This window comes from Heteronotia binoei, chromosome 1 (assembly GCF_032191835.1).
Source record: "Heteronotia binoei isolate CCM8104 ecotype False Entrance Well chromosome 1, APGP_CSIRO_Hbin_v1, whole genome shotgun sequence".
In the NCBI taxonomy this organism is placed as follows: domain Eukaryota; kingdom Metazoa; phylum Chordata; class Lepidosauria; order Squamata; family Gekkonidae; genus Heteronotia; species Heteronotia binoei.
This window is the reverse complement of record NC_083223.1, coordinates 124,950,426-124,965,431: the sequence shown is the minus strand read 5'-3', so window position 1 is coordinate 124,965,431 and position 15,006 is coordinate 124,950,426.

Genomic DNA, 15,006 nt, shown 5'->3' with positions numbered 1-15,006 from the left:
AGCTAGCAACTCTATGGCTGCGGTCACACTCACCATTAAATCCATCCCTAACCCATCGCTATTATACTCAGCAGCTTTTTTACAACAAATTTCCTGATCAGACATTCCTCCATTCTTAGGTATTAAGCAGCGTTGGTCCCGTCATTGGTTGATCAGAGGTCTCAACTGGACCTCATTTTTTGAGATGGCATTCCACACTCGCGCAAGCGCAGTACCATGGGATATTGTGCTTGGCTTTAAAAAAAAAAAAGGGTGCCAGAAAAGGTGGGCGATCTGTCACCCCCCCACCAATTTAAACACCCGGCCAGGGAGGGGAAGCCCAGAAGTTCTCTTTGCTGTCTCTCCACCTGGCGGGGAGACGGCAAAGGTGGGTCATCTTCCTCCCTCCCCCATTTAAACGGGACAGGGTAAAAGCCGGAATGGGCTGGAACAGGCTGGAATGGGCATCAAACAACATAGACTGTCACAAAAAATGAACACCCCGCTAGGGTGTTTAAATGGGGGGGAGCACGGGAACTCTCTTTGCCATCTCTCCGCCTGGTGGGGAGAAGGCAAAGGTGGCCGATCTGACTTTTCCTCACATTTAAACACCCCACCTGGGTGTTTAAAGGGGGGGGGGAGCTCAGGAACTGCCTTTGCCATCTCCCTGCCTGGCAGGGAGACAGCAAAGGTGGGCAATCTGCCTCCCCCCCCCATTTAGGAAAGGTCCCCTGTGCAAGCACTAGTCGTTTTCGACTCTGGCATGACGCTGCTTTCACAAAGCTTTCATGGCAGACCTTTTACGGGGTGGTTTGCCATTGCCTTCCCCGGTCATTACACTTTCCCCCCCAGCAAGCTGGGTACATATTTTACTGACCTCGGAAGGTTGGAAGGCTGAGTCAACAATTGCTGGCGCAATGATATCATTTGGAGTGGGCTCTTGCAGGGAAGCGGATATGCGCTTGCGACGAGTCGGCTACAATGGAGCATTCAAACATAGAAAGTACGCGTGGGAGTCGTTGGAAGCATTCTTATTCTGGATTTAATGTACTATCAAAAAAGTCCACGTCTCAGTCGTGGCAGTTCGGGACACGAACGAGCCAACGACCATTGACAGATGCTGATGTTTGGACAACCGCATAAAATCCGACATGCATCTGGCTTTCATCCATGCCCATCTCGTCAGTTTATGTGCATCTGACCTCGGCCTATCAGTCAATCCAATGACTTGCCTCATTGAGGTTCATTGTGGAAGCTCCATGTACAAAGTATCCCTAATTATGTATGTTCAAACTGACAAAACATATTTCATTTTAATGCCAACCAAAGAGATGTCTTAGGTTTTAGTTGTGCCGTCTATACTGCATAGTTTCCTGCAAAAACAATGTCTGAAATTCAGCCTAATTTCTGTTATACCTGGGCTGTTATTTGTTGTTGCTGTGGCTTTTAAGTTGAAGCTTAGGTCAAATGCAAATGTGAATATAGATTTATCCAGCATGCATAATTTGTAGTCTAAGTGGAACTGACTCATCTGTTTTCTGTATCTGTGCCCATATGATGAGCTTTCCTGCTATTAGTGACCTATTCATCCTTCAAACAAACAGCCAAAAGAGGAATCAAAACAATATGTACAGTTACAAAGAAAGAACAACATATTGTTCTAGATACAAAGCATTGTCAACAGGCTACAGACTTCTACTTTTAAAAAAAATCACAGATGCTACACGATGACTCCTACATTTGATCCAAAACAATTTTGAATTCAGACAATATCTGAATTTAGATGTTGTCTGCCTCTGCATGGATCAAGGGCATTGAAAGGGCTTAAGGAAAACGAGACAATGACAACAATACATTAACTACCAATGGAAGAAGAAATATCTATTTAGATGGCAAGAGATTCAGATGGCAAGAGTTTTTACTGTTTTTATTATTTATGATGTTTAAAAAGATTGCAATTGAACATCATAGGCAATTAGCAACACAATCTAGAGACAAATCATCCTGTCTCACATACACCCATTGCATTTTATCTTAATGTTTAATGACTGATCAATCAGTATAGTCCTGGCTAATACGAACAAGTCTTTCATTCAAATAATAACAATTGCACATTCTAATTACATAGGCTTCTATTAAATTTAAATAGCAAATGCAAATAACAAATTTCATTCAAATGAAAACACCTTGTGAATGGATATATCTAGACTATACTTTAAATAAACTAGAGCTGTCAAGCCCCCGGGGCTTCTCCCGCCCTGGAAGTTCCCAACCCACCAGCCCACATTGAACCAGCAGGGGTTACTGGTGTGATGACATCACATGTTACTGGTGTGATGACATCACTTGCGGGTGATGTCATCATGTCGGCGATGTCACATGCGGCCGCTCTAGGGATTTCCAGGAAAACTCCTATGACTGTCCTGGACGCTCTAGCAATTTGGGAGTGAAAACTCTATGGTACAATAGGTACAGCAAGAGACCGGCCGCGCACACCATCACCATCACAATGATGTCACTTGTGGGTGATGTCATCACGTCATGCATATATTGTGTGCATGGACATCCCCTGCTGGAGGGCGCAGGGGACTCGGCAACGCTATCATAAACTGAATAAAAAGTGTCTCAAGATTTTGAAGTGTGCTTTTCCATCCCTCAGATTAATATTTTCCTGTATCTGAAGTCTTCCATGATTTTACAATACATTCTTTTAAAAAGATAATAAGTTTCCACTAGAAATTGAGAATGAATGACAACCCTAAATGTATATAGTACACGATCCTATGTACATTTGTGTTACATCCAAAATTCTTTCTGTTAATTGATCCTCTTGATTTTGGATGTGGGTTCTATGTATTAATAGAATTTTTTCTGTTTTTCACTTTATTTGTAATTACTCCATCTATTACATCTCCTCTCGTCCATTTTAGTTTAGTCTGAGAGTGTTTGAGACCAAGGTCACTCAGCAAGTTTCCATTGCAGACTAGTCATTTAGAATTTATTTTCAGGCAGGGAAGGAAGCTGGGGAACAGCAGATGAATGATACTTGGGGTGAGCTTGCTTCCCCTCTGTGTGCAGGTATTTAACCTGGGTGCATGTAGCCATAGGGGCTATGGTTCTTGGTTCTTAGCCCATGGCTTCCAACTTGTAGCCTTGCATAAGCCAGTGCATTGGATTCAGGACCACCCCAGGATGTGGCTTAGTGCATACTTTTTAAAACAATGTATTTTGAATGTTTACATGTTTGGTTTATTTAAACTGCGCTGTTGTATTTTTAAAGCTATTTTAGCTCTCCAGTACATACAAATTGGAGACAAAAGCAGAATGAAAATGCCTAAATCAGTACATTTTTTGTTGACCACTTTGTGACCCCCTTAGGCCAAGATAAACATCTTTAGAGAAATATATAGGTACTTCTGTACTGGTACACTCATTCATTGGATTGCTTTTAGGGAGCAATCCAAAATATAGCATTGTACTCCTATAGCAGTCTTTAATTATGCCTAATCCTCTAGAGAAATTTGATCAAAAGAATATGGTGTTAGGCCCTAAATGCAAGTATAACAACCGGGGATATGCCTTCATTGGTCTCTGTTCACCTTTTCAAGTGAAATGCTGACTGTTCAGTGAAACAAAAATCTGTCATGTGATCCATCAAAGCATTTCCTATACCTTCTGATGTTCACAAAACTGATTTGGCAGATGGCTTATGCTAAATTCAGCATGGTAGAAAAATATTGCAAATTACTGTTCAGCCCTGGAGATACTTTTCACAATAGATTCCACACCTCTCTGTACTCACCCCCATATAAGCCATTGCCAGTGAAGTTTCAAACCAATTTATCTCAGTTTTTAATCCAAAACTCCCCTATACCTTCCTGTGATATTTATCTGAAAGGGCACCCCAACTAACCTCTTTCAGCCACACCAGACAGCCAAGGGAAGAGTGCCCACAACTCTCACAGCTGCCCCCCAAGGGCTGACACCCAGGTTCAGAGCACATCAAGCAACTGCAGTGTATTCTTCTACTATGCAGAAAATGGAAACACATGTCAAGTTTGTCAAACCACCCCCAAGTTTCCAAAGGCTAGTGTTGAATGGCAGAAATCCCTAGAGCAGGGGTGGCCAAACTGTGGCTCAGGAGCCACATGTGGCTCTTTAACACATATTGTGCGGCTCTCAAAGTGACCACTACCCCATCAGCCAACTTCGAGAAGGCATTTGTTTCTAAATTGCTTCTCCATGCCAAGCCAGCCAGTGGCTTGGAGAATGCATTTAAAATTAAAGTTGCTTTATTTCCACCTCTCTCTCCCCACTCCCCTGTATATTTGCTTTGCTTCCTGCCTGCCTGCCTTCCTGCCTGCCTTGCAACTTTCAAACATTTTATGATCATGTCTTGCAGCTCTCCTACATCTGGTGTTCATTCTATGTGGCTCTTACATTAAACAAGTTTGGCCACCCCGCCCTAGAGTTTCAATAGGGACTCCACAAAGTAACCCCACAGCAACTTGGCAGGCTCCCCTAAGAAGCACTGGAACTCAGCAACATGTGCCCACAATGCTCCCAGGCCCCCTCAGGCCAAACACATAAACTCTCTGGTCACAGACCACCCCTAGGTAAAATTTCTGGTTATTGTCAGCATGAACCTGACATGTTTTTTAAGATGTATGAACTCTGGTTATAGTGCTAAGCCTGAACTAGGAACACTGTAACTTTTGTTTCTTGCAGCTGCTTGAAGATATATCTATGTAATCATTAAGAAATGTGCTGGAGAGATGGGAAGAGAGTATGCTGGATAACTGATTGTATTCTAGACAGAACTTGCTGGTTATTGCGTTGCTCTGGCAATGGAGCAGGAGGATTCAGCTGTTGGCCTTGATCTCCTAAATAACTCCATCCATGAGAACAAGTCCTCGGTTGATGGGAGACTTTGTGCACACACTTTTTTGACTATAACCGTGTGTCTTTTTTCATTATTCCTGGCTTTGGCTGTTCTCTGTAAATGAATCCAATAAAGCCTTTTAATCTTTTACTATGAAAATTGGTGATTTGAGTCAATAACTGGCAGAACTTTACAGTTATACACTATTAGTGGAACACCTTGTACAGATAAGAGGTCACTTGTTGTGAATTGTACAAATGCAATGAAAACAGGTAGTCAAATAGGGACTTGCTTGTACATGCAGATATTTGTTGAAGTAGATGTCTGCTGAGGCAGATGTTGTTCTAAGAGGTAGGTGTTGTGTTATGAAATAAATGTTAGTGAGGGAGCCCACTCCCATCTGGCAGAGGTGGCCATCTTCCCACCTAAGGACACAACCCACATGCCCTTTCCAAGGGCACAATTCATGGACCATATTCTGGGTCACCCAGAGAGGAAGAGGAATGGGGGACATGCAGGGGGGGGGCAACAGGAGACCTGGCCTTTACTCTGTGATTTCCAGAGAGGGGTAGCCAGCAGAGGAAGGTTTACCTAAAGGAAGGCCAAATCCACCCTGGCTGGGTCCAGGCAGGAGCAGTGGGAGCTTAGAATGTCTCCCAGATGGGAGAACACCAATTTGCTCTGCACACTGTTGGGAGAGCAGGAGAGGAGACTAATGGCCATGCAAGAGAGGCAGAGCTAGATGACATCCTTTCTTAGCCAGTACTCCAGGGGATCAGTGGAGGTGGGCTCAAGGGACTGCACCATCACTCTGCAGAATCCTCCACCATCACAAACCTGGCATCCTCACCATGGCTGACTTCCCACCATGGCCGACTTTGGGCTCTTTAAGGCAGAGGTTCTGGGCTATAGCTTCTTCTCCTCTTCCTCCTCCTTCCCAGCTTCTTCCATCTGGTGTTCCTTCTGGCCATGTGTGCTGGCCTGCAGCCTCTGAGCTTCTTTGCAGAGCTTCTTTGCAGAGATCATGGCTCCATTGCATGAACTCTGCATTCCAGAGAATTCCATTGCATGACCTCCACATACTATCTTCTTGTCTGGGAGTCAAAGATACAGACAAGTTTGTATTATCTTCCTGGCAGAGAGGATGCAACCTGGTGGTGATGCCCATCTGCAACTGTGGGAGAACAGCTGTCCCCTCGGGGCCTGGCTCCAGTGCAGAGGTCAGCACCTGGTCCAGCTCTGAAATCAGGAGGATGGCTTGTGCCAGGCTGGTCATAAGGTGAAGAGTATGTTGGTGGTTTCCTTGAAGAACTTGAGGACATGCATCATTTAGGAGAGGGTCAGCCAGTCATTGGAGCTGATGCTGAGCTCCTCTTCTCTATGCAGGATGGTCATGGAGGAGATGACATCCTGCATGGTTTTCTTCTAGTCCACCAAATGCACAATCATGGAATAGGTGGAGTTCCTTATTCTCTTCCCTCTGCCTCTCACACAGCAGACTGACACTTGATCTGTGCCGGAAGTGGGCAGCCAGGTGCTGGCAGGTCTTGAGCAAGAACTGCATTTCAAGGGAGGCAGTGTCCCAGGTGGCCTTGATAGGTCCTCTGGTTGCCATGGGTGGGAAATGTGAGAGAGGTAGCCTTGCTGCTGGCTGCTCCAGAGGTCTGTCATGAAGTGCACTGTTCTGCCTTTTGCTCTGTAGACCTCAGCCTGGAGACCTCTGTGTCAAATACTGCAAGTTCTTCACCAGTCAACACACCTGAATTTTCTCAAAGGTTTTATTTGATAGGGAGAACATGACAGTCAAGTAAGTCCTTGCTAAAACAAATGTTTGCAGGCAAAGCCCATCTATATATACCTAGGGTCCATCTGTTACACAATTCAAATGCAAAAGCACCAAAACCCACCAATCACATTCACTCCCCCATTGTTCATTTCATTCCCGTTTCTCAAAACAAGCTGGAAGTGTCTGTGAACTAGATAAGTCGACCCTCTGTGTCTAGTCCCAGAGCAAAGAGATACATGATGAGTTATTCACACAATGCTTCAGTGTGTAAGAACAGGAGATAAAAGACAAGCTGGACCCCGTTAGGTTACTACAGGTCAATGCATTCTAACAGCATCATACATGACAAGAGGCACTCTTGACACTTTGCAGAATGGTGCATAGCAGGCAAGAGTCATCGGCTCATGGTCCTCCATGAGGGAACAGAATACCAGGGAGCCAGGTGTTGCAGCAGCCAGTGAAAAGCTACGTCCTCCATGAGGGAGAAGGGCTGGCCATCCACAATAATCATCTTGCAAATGAGACAAGTGGACCCTCCGCATAGCCCTTTTGAATGGTACTGGCAGCATCCCTGGGGGAATGACCTCTTGGGTGTCTCACTCACAGCACCCCAAGTGCAAAGAGCCTTTCTTGGAGGGACCTCCTGCTCCCCCTCCATTTCTCCTTGCTGAGAGAGACAGCCTTTTTCCCCTCCTGCTGACTGCCACTCTTTCCTCTGATGATAACATACTGGGGCGCACCTTTTGCAGGTGCCTGTGGAGGATGGAGGGAAGCAAGTGTTCAGAGTTCGTGCCCATCTGGATATGGACATGGCATATTTGGCACTCTGTGACACAGGGGTCACTGGGGAGGATGTGGAAATGTTTCCAAAGTGTGGGATGGAAATAGGGGTCCAGGATTGGAGAAGGTGAGATGGGCAGCTACTTTCTGGCACTAGGTTGGGATGGGCCACAGAAGGGTGTACTTGAGGCAGGAGAAGCAACAGGGAGTTGTGATGTGGAAGGAAAGGATACTTCCTCCACAAATCAGTGCTATCATAGTCATCCTCTCCAAACAGTGTATAATATAGTGCGTTCAATGAAGAGAGGAGATGCGGTTGCAGTGATCATAGCTTTCTTTATTAGTTACAACATGGTAACAGGTAAACTAGAAGACTGTTCAACTGGGCCAACAGGGCCAACTATATACTGTTCAAGGTTCCTGCACTAGGACTCCATTGTGTCATTCGAACCAGCAGGGGGCCTAGGATTGGATGTGGGCAGCAGGGATTTGGCTCCTACTGTCCATTGTTCCTGAGTCCCCAAGCTCAGTCCTAAAGGCTCCAATGAGCCAGGCAGGAACACAGGTAATTGCAACATTTGTCCTCATACATAACAGAGTGTTAGCAACTGCTGGTGTCTGGACAGTGCTAATAACTCTGCTGCCTCTGTGGAGAGCCCCAGGAACAGGGAAAGGAGACTCCAAGACTCCTGCTGATTCCATGCTAGTGTTGGGCTGCAGTGGGCTGGCAGGATAGGTTTGGTGTCCAGGGATGGGGACTTGTGGTATGGGGGAGTGGAGGACTTCTTTCCCACAGGATGAGCACCTCCCCCCACCAGTAGCTAAGCCCCTCTGCTCTGTGTGAACATAAAATGGCATGGCTCAGAGCCATGAGTCCACCAAGACTCAAAGCCTAGCCTGGAAGAGAAATTCACCATCAGTAGCTAATCTTTTCTGCTTGGCATTATCAGGGAAATGGGGTGATTAAAAGCCCTGAAATCACTAATACCCAGACCCCAGCAGGGGAAAGGAGATCACAATCAGGAATGAAAAAATGTGCTCTGCTTTCACCAAGTTCTTTGCCTCTTTGTCCAATTGCCAACAGCCAACAGAAGAGAGAAGAATGTATGGAGCTGAGCTGAGGGTATATATAGCCTTCTGGTCAAGAGCAGAACTCTGCTATTGGCAGGCAGCAATGCCTGTTAAGCTTTGAAGGTCCCCTATTGGTGTTTCCAAGGCTGCAGAAGTCACTCCCCCCCCCCTTGTTTTTAAGTTTGGTAAATAGTTTAATTGAGTGGAGACTGTCGGTAAATGTATTCATTCACAAACTGCCACAAACAGTATGAAAGTTCATGGAATGTTCATGCCTGTCAGCCTTCCACAAACATCACTTTGTAAACCATGAACTGGCCAGAATTCATGGTAAAGTTTAGTTAGTGAGCTGGTTCATGCCCATCCCTAGCCAGGAGCAATGCCTCTCTTCTGAGATAATGTAGGAAAATGTGCTTTCTGTCCTAGCTGATTGTGGTTAGAGAAGTATTAGAGATATGCAACATATTCCACAGCAGAGTACAGACTCTTTTATCTTTAAAAGTAGAAGTTAGATATTTTTAGAGTATTAAGGAAGGGAAAATATTGGTCAATTTATTTTCCGGATGTTACTTTTCTTTGCCACCTAACTACATGCAATTTATACAGATCATACCTATCACTCCAGCATTCTCTACTTAACCTACCTCCCCAACCTTAGCTGAAGTTGAGAAATAATTTTGCTTTCACACCCACCCACACTTGTACATAGTTTACTGGCTTTTCTATTTCCCCAAAAGGGGCATTAAGAACTCCTTTAGTGTTGGTTGGATGACAAATAAAGCAAAAGTGATATTGCAACCTGAACACATACTCAGAATCCCAGGTATAAAGTTTAGGAGAAAAGCTTAGCTGTGATTTTTCTGAAGATCTTAGATTAAAAATAAGATGCTGTTTATCCATAAATACATGTTACAAAATTAGCGAAAGCTGTCATGTGTGTTAAATTAAAAGATGCAGTCACACAATTATCAACATTTATTCACAGGTTATATTAATGGAAATGGGATATTCTAAGAAAGAGATCTAAAAAGAATGTTTGACAGACTCAAAGACACTGTTTGACTGTAAAGCTATTCCAGTCAAGACAGCGGTGTGTCACACAATTTGTGAACAAGATGTCAGCTTTAATAGCAAAGAACTGTTACCCCCCTTCTTTTGCCATGAAACCAGATTACAGAGTAAGTAACCTCTTTTTAACATGTGTTAATTATGACTTATTAAGTGCTGTGAGCATGTTGTCATTTGGTTTGATTTTTCACAATATAAATGTTTGTGAGATATCTGTAAACTTGACCTGTATTAAGCTTTATTCTTCTATCAAGCCACTCTCATTCCCTTTTTCTCAATCTACAGGGTCTACTTGGGTTTTCATTACTGCATTTTACCATAGTCCTGTGTGTGTGTGTATGTATGTATATACATGTACACACATGTTTATGTGTGTATTTGTGAGTACAGAGCAAGAGACATGACCAAATATCAGATAACATGCAACAGCATGTCACTGACAAGCAGGCTTCTTTTAAGTAGCATCTCACCAAGGGTGAAAATAGATGCAATGTTCTTAACAGTCAATCTGTGGATTTTTCACTGTAGGCATGACCCAGGTTTTCCACATTGCCTTACATCTATGCAAGTCAATATCTGCTTTAGTTCTTAATTCTTCTGCTAGCTTTGTCTTCAGGCACCTTTCAAAATATGTGTTAAAGCAGGGGTTCCCAAACCAGGCCACCACTCCCAGCCCTCCACCCCCTGCTGCTGCAGCCCCCACCTGACCTTTACAGCACCACTCCATCGCCCCCCCCCCCCAGCATGACGAGGCTCGGCTCCATGCCACTGCCAGGGCCCATCCTCTCCCTTCTCTTCCTCAGCACAGCACAGCGTTCCGCCCCCTCCCTCACCCATGCAATCCGAGGAGTGACAAGTTGGCCTTACCCACTTCGGCAGGGCCCAGATGATTCTAAGTTGTCTGAAAAGCTGGCTGGAGGAGGTGGAGTTTCGTCCCTCCCTCACTTCTGGAAGTTAAAGGGGGGAGAAGCCTCCTTCAGCGTAGTCTTCAAACAACTTAGAATCAGCCCAGGCCCTGTTGGTGGCCCGAGCCTCGTTGTGGTGCCCCTCTGATGTCGCTGGGGGCGGGCAGGTGATGGGGCTCAGCTCTACCCGCTTGGACTGGGTCCAGGCTGATTCTAAATTGTTTGAAGAACATGCTGAAGGAGGCTTCTTCCCCTCCCCCTTCACTTCCAGAAGTGAGGGAAGGGTGAATCTCCTCCTCCTCCAGCCAGCTCTTCAGACAACTTAGAAACAGCTGGGCCCTACATATGGACATATGAAACTGCCTTATACTGAATCAGACCCTTGTTCCATCAAAGTCAGTATTGTCTACTTAGACTGGCAGCGGCTCTCCAGTGTCTCAAGCTGAGGTTTTTCACACCTATTTGCCTGGACCCTTTTTTGGGGATGCCAGGGATTGAACCTGGGACCTTCTGCTTACCAAGCAGATGCTCTACCACTGAGCCACCGTCCCTCCAAAGTGGGTAGAACCGACTCGTCGCTCCTCACTGCGCTGTGCTAGAGAAGAGAAGGGAGGGGATGGGCGGTGGCAGGGAGCTGAGCCTCATCATGGGGGTGTGATGGAGCATGCATTGCAGCACTGCAAAGGGCAGGTGGGGGGCAGAACATGGTGTGGCACTAAAAAAGGGAAAGGGTGGGCTGAGGTTGCGGCCGTGGTGGCAAAATCGGTCCCTGGTTCCAAAAAGTTTGAGAATCACTGTGTTAAAGCATCACATATGTGTGTATGTGTGTTCATCCTTCAGTATAGTATTTTTAATGAAATGTAAAAGTGTTACAAAATTGATCCAGGAATATAGAGAGGGTGTAAGCTGGTTAAGTTTATGAGTGTTGTCTAACAGTTGCCCACCCAAATGTCTTTCCCATACCAAGCTTTTTAGTGCTCGCTCAAGAATATTCAAATATACATCCTTTTTCAGGACAGTGGAAGTATTTCCAAACTGCTCTGGCACTTTTAAAATGTCTTCATTTTGTATGCTATGGAATGCCTCCTTTGTATAGTCTTCCAAATATGCATTTGAGAAGGTTTATGCATGCAATGCGAATTTTAGCTTGACAAATAATCCTTAGATCATATATGTTCTTATTTTTTAGAATATGTGTGCTGCTGCAACTGTTACTAATTTGCCAATATTTTGCTTATGTGGCTTTCCACTCTTCTTCTGTGTCATTTGAAGCAACACCTCACTGCCTAAGGCTACAAGCATAAATTCACTTCCTTTCCCTTCCCCCCTTGTGCCCTTTTGTCCATCGTTTTAACTGCCTTTCCCATCCTGCAAAGTCTCATATAAAACGTGCATAAGACTTTCTTATTTAATTTCTCCTCTAGACACCAAGGAAAATTATTTGAAAAATCCTGATTAGGCACGATTGGAATCAATTGAGAACACAAAATGTACACACAACACTAATAATGCTTAACACACAGGCTTTCTGTCAAGAAAGCACTTTACTAATGTTAATGCCTTGATTTTCAGCACTACCGAGAGCATTCATGAGTATCTTTGCTTTTGACGGTTCACAGTAGTTTAGGACCTAAATCTGTTTGTTAACAAAAACATTTACATTTACACATACCATACCCTGTATTTTTCATTATTTGTTATTTATTTGTTTATTTTAATTTATAGCCCACCCTCTATGCAAGAGGGCTCAGGGTGGGTCACAACAGAAATTTTACAAAACCATTAAAAACAATTATAACAAATAAAGAATTAAAACAATTAAAAAGGCAGGTGAAATAATAATTTTCAATAATCCCAAGTGACTGGAAGCAATTAAGTCATGAATCAGGAAGCAGTAGAGATCTTATTAATGTAGGCAGCATACAGTTGGAAAGCTTCAGCAAGGAAGGCCAAATAATTGGGCACCTATAACCTCAACAAAAGGCCTGATGGAACAGCTCCATCTTACATGCCTTGTGAAGCAGTAATAGGTTTTTCCAAATTTCAACAAGTGTGGCTAATGCTGCATTACACTTGGAGGCAGGCCTGCCTCCAGAAGAGGCAAAATTATGGATTTTTGCTTTTCATTAATGGTTAAAACTGATTTTCTCACCTGTTAACCTTACTCAAACTATGATGCAAGATAATTTTGTTTCCCTGTGGCCGAAGATGATAGAAGTTAAACTGAGTTATTATGGTTTCTCTAAGCAGTATATGCAGTCCTTGGGTTATGCTCAGGCTAGAACATTTATCAAAAAAAGAATAGCAGATGTTGAACAACAGATGGATATGAGTAGGATTAGGATATAATGCTTTACCCTCAGCTACACTGGAGGCTGGATTTACTAGATCCTTGCAGAAAAGTTGCTTGTGTGGGATGGGAGTTGATGAATCATTAGAACATGTTATTTTGATTGCAGTTTATATCATGACATCAGGAAAGTACTGGTCGTGCCCATTGTCAATTCCTATCCTGGGCACAATAGAATGATAGTTATATCAATGATCCTGATGGGTATTAATTAAAACTTGACTAGTATGGTTGCCAAATTTGGCTGGGTGACTTATCAAATTAGGGAAGAAACAAATAAATTTATTTATTTATTTATTAAGCAGGCTCCGGGGGGCTCACAACACATAACTTACAATAAAAACATTTACATTAAAAGCATTAAATAATTCGGTGCTAAAGAAGCATAGATAGGGTTTTTACAGTGCAATCATAAGGGGGAGGGGCTGAAAGTGCTTTGGGAACAAACTAACTGCAATATCGGCAGAAGTCAGAGTTATGATGGCGCAAGTCCACTTACGTTTGAGCGGAGGTGACTTATACAGGCATGGGCCTGCTCGAGTGGGCCCCCACTCCAGGGCAGCGGTGCCTCAACCCTGCACCCAAGTGCAAGCGTGAGGCAGAGAGACCTACACCAGCCCGAGGGGGGCGGAGTCAGGGGCATGCCCAGGCTTAGTCAGCTCCCTAAGAACTTTGGGCCTGACATGCCTCCCCCAGAGGCACAAAGTTACAACAACAAAAAATGCTGGCATATCCCATAGACACTTGTTGAAACAGAAACCGAAGTCTGAGGCTGCACGATCTTGCAAACCCCTTAGGGAGCTGTGTAATTGCCTCACCAATCCCCTCATGCCCTGTGCTGGGCAAACCCCCAACAACACCCAATCGCAGCTTCCCTTCTCCTAGAAAAGCTTCCGCCCTGGCCTCGCACAACTCTTCGGGTAGGGTAGGGCATGTGGCATGAGACTCTGCCACAGAGCTTCCTGTCATGCAGACTTAGCGAGGCTGAGGCACTGGTGGTGGGCCCGACTCAAAGAGGGCACTGAGACAGTACAGAGCAGGCTCTATAACAAGGAAGGAGGAGAGTGAACTCTCTGCTCCGTGGCTAACCTCTCCTGTTTCTAAGACCCAACATGTACCTGACCTCCAGAGGCTCACCGCTCAAGGGCGGTTGCAAATGAACAGGTAAGTGTGACTGCACTCCCCAAACGTGCCTCCACCCTCCCCTCACTCAAAGCCAGGCAGAGTGACAGTGTCTCTGGCACTTGATCAGGGCAGCGAGCTCAGGCAGGGGGTGGTTGCCATGGTCCCTGCATGCTGCTGGAGGCCCCCACTTGGTCTGTCCTCTGCCGTGGTCCCACCCCTGGCAAAGCACCAAGTGGAGGAGGGGTCTGGCAGCTGCTCTGATGCTGGTTGGGAGATGGGTCAGCAACTGTCCCTTTAAGAGATTCCCTTGCCAAAACGCAGCCTTATGCTGCAGATGCCAGGGCTGATGATTAGCAAGCTCTCTGGAAACCTCTTCAGGTGCTCTTGGTCACTGTTTTTCTGGTTGGGATTCAACAGACACGCTTCTGTTTTTGGCATTTCAACCACCACCTCCCCCCCCCCAACCGGTCAGCTGTCCCTGCCCTCCTTTCTGACTGAAGCCCTGTGCCCAGCAGGGTTTTCCAACCTCCACCTGGTTCCTGCAAAATAAAGTCTTAGATGTGTCTCCACTTTGTCTCTCTTGCCTGGCTCCTGCTTCATGCTCCTATCTGCCCCTCTCCCCCCCCCCCCACTTCTGCCACTCTGGCTGTGGGCTCCCCAGGGAATGTCTAAGATGATGAGCTCGCTTGCTCTGCGGGAGGGCCGAGGGAGCAAAACCTATGAGCGACCACCACAAGAGGCTAGACAGGGGAGCCTGAGGGTCTTTCCCCCCCACATCCCATGGCACAGAGGAGTGTGGGGGGGCAATGCAATGGGTGCCTGGCTGGTGCCTCGCACTCTATGTCCTGCGGCCACCAGGTGAGGGGTTCCCCACAAGTGGCAGGGGGCGTCAAGGTGAGACTCCATGACTGTGCCAGGGAGATCTTCCCTGTAGGACTTCTTCGGTTTCAAACAATTGTTATTAGTAACATATGGTAATATATTCAATTTCTTACATCATTAATAACTACTTTTTTCCTCTATCCTATATATTATTTTCTACCTACCCCTCCCGCCGTTA